Below are 2,953 nucleotides of genomic sequence, written 5' to 3'. Positions count from 1 at the left end.
TTTATTAGAGAAGATTTTACGATGATATAAGTTACACTTGGTTTAGGCAAGTAGTTATCGACAGTTTTTGATACTTACCGTTCAGGTTTTGAAAAGCTTCTAACCACTGCACCTCATATAAGGGCACGACCCCTTGACTAACATTCAATGATCAGGGGTGCTAATTAACTTATACAAAAGTGATATCCGCAGAACTTAGTTCATATCACAACTTAACTATAACACCTTTAGTCTTGTGTAAATCTTGACCAAACGGCCAATGATTACAAAATTAAACAGTGGTCTCATGTTAGACATAGTGAATTTAGAGAATATTTGACCAAAGGATACATAAGAAATTTCTAAAATGTCTCTGTTTTTCCATCAACTGCAATGTTCCACTTTATTGGAGAAAAGAAATACCAGTAGGACATGTCGCAATGGTACTTGATAATATGCAGCAAGGGGCCCAACCTTATTGAATAAGATAACAAGATAGAGATTAGAGGTTTCAGTAAATAGTTAAACCACCATATACCACTTAAAAATGAAAAATGGGAGAAACAGAAATGCATTATTACTAACAGAAGCATGTAAAAGAAACATATACAGGATCCTTTTGGCTTTCTGAAGGGAATAGCTTAAAAGACATGCTGGATAACAAGTAGTAGGCACTTGTAGTTGTCACACCGAACGTGATTTAATAAGTATGATTATTTCCATGCTAAAGTGGTAATGCAAACAAAAAGGGAATGAAAGGGGCCATGTTTTGATATATAGATACTTCAAGTTTATAAATGGTGTGTAGAAACTAATGAATGTATAGAGTTAAAATGAATATGATGAGTGAAAACCAACCGATTCTCCACTGAAATTCATATACCCCTGAGGCTTTGCTAACAGAACGAGTACCTCCCCAATAGAACCTGTACTGATTGTAGAAAAGAAGGTTTAGTGAATATTTGGTGTCAAGTTATCAGCAAAGTAAAGTTCTCATTTCAAGAATCTGATATGTATCTTGTTCCCTCCATTATCTACCATCTCATTTTTGTTTCATTCCAAATTATTTAGGCTAGAATAAAAACATGAATCTAAGAAACAAGTTCTTTACAGGGGTAGAGATAGGAAACCATGAGCTTGGTAAATAAATTGATCATTTGACTGGAATATAAGTGTCTTGAATTTTAGTACATTCTTAAAAATGATCGTTCTTAGCGATATGTGGTTGTGTTCGTTGAATCATCCTTAGAACTTTCAATTTATCATGTAGATGATTCGAAAATGCAATATCAATATGGGAATATGTTTGAGAACTTGTTATATAAATGATTAATCTATATAAGATCCAATTATGCTATGTAAATATGCATTTATGCAGCAAATAGAAGGCATAAAGAGGATAACAGTTGCATAGCAGTCAATAAAATGGAAATTACTGTCATACCAATCCATTGAAATACAGAGGCCTTGGTCCTGTTGACTACACATCTTTCACAGAAAAAAGTCCCATTTACTTTGATGATTCTAGAGGCTTGCTCACTATCTGTTCACATAGTGCATCAAATTAGAAGGATGCAAAAAAGATAATTCAGTAATCAATAAGGAAGAATCTGACTTTAACCAAGATTTACCCGATCATATCCAAGCTGCCGTACATCCTCAAGCCTTCTAGTTCTGATGTGTTTTTGCAATTTGAGAGTGAACCCAGAAGGAGTATTACTTTTATCCCTAGAAACAGCAARGAAACCCAACATATACTTTGAAATAATTATTCAATAACACATATTTATCCACTTACAACTTGTAACCCTCCCCGAATGAAGATAGGTCATGACAAGTGTGGAGGCCTGAGATATTGATTCGAGATGGTAGATTGCTTGTTTGTATTTATGCAGTGTCTGAGACACARTRATCCTCTTTTTTGATGGATTACACATGCAAGGAATTTTCCCATTTGGTTCTATTTTTTCAATTACCAGATTGACTATCACGCTGTAGCCTAAACTCTAATGTTGATACACTAATTATGGCAGCTAGATTAACTGTATTTCATGAAAAAGATCTATCTTGTTACATCAGTCAAAATCTGAAATTGCGGTTAGGACTGTGATTTGGTATAGCGGTTATGCCGATATATAAATCGTCAATGAGAGCTTACCTGAGATAAGCTGTGGTATGCAATCTTACCCCACTTTCCATCAGCAACAAAACCTTCTCACTCTCTCCAGACTCGGTAATTCCACTGCTATTCATCAACTTGAATACATATGTCTGCAAACCATGATCCATAAAAAACCAAGGTTTCAAAAACCAACAGCTACAGTTTAGAAGCTACTCATTTTTCTTGTCAACCACTTAACGATATATAAAATAATTCTTCATTGAGGTGTCTATATGCCTGCATATGTATCAGCATCACCCAATGCCATAACAATCACCAACTCTGTTTTTTGGAAATACAAGGAAAAAAGAGGACCACTATGAMTTTCAGATCAATCAGACTGATGAGTAGCTTCATGTTATTAATAAACTTGGAAAACTTGTGAGAAAATTTGATAAAATACACAGACCCTTAGTGKTGTAAGACTTGAATCCGTCTAGAGTGTATAATCAGAAACAAGAGAGATGATTTTCTATCACTCTTAACTCAAATTGTCCTGTCTTTAAAAGTTATTCGGACAATCCAAGTATACCTTATTAAAATCTCTCCAAGGTTTYCAGTAAACTGCCCATCAATGTATTCTTYATAGTTTGCCAACTGGAAAACAAGGYAGAGGTTATGACTGACATGTTGATACTTATTAAAAAAATAAACTTTAACAAATGATTTTAAAATAACTTAACAATTAGTCAATGGCAGAACTTGGTAGACATGGTTGATGTGTATTGGGTTGTGCTAGGTACTCTTTCTCTTTTTCATGTGAATGTAGTTGCCTATATTGTGCCTTGTGCTCTTGGTATTCCATTTCCTTTC

The sequence above is a fragment of the Cynara cardunculus genome (genome assembly GCF_001531365.2).
Source record: "Cynara cardunculus var. scolymus isolate 2C chromosome LG 3, CcrdV1, whole genome shotgun sequence".
Classification (NCBI taxonomy): domain Eukaryota; kingdom Viridiplantae; phylum Streptophyta; class Magnoliopsida; order Asterales; family Asteraceae; genus Cynara; species Cynara cardunculus.
This window is presented reverse-complemented; position numbering follows the sequence as displayed.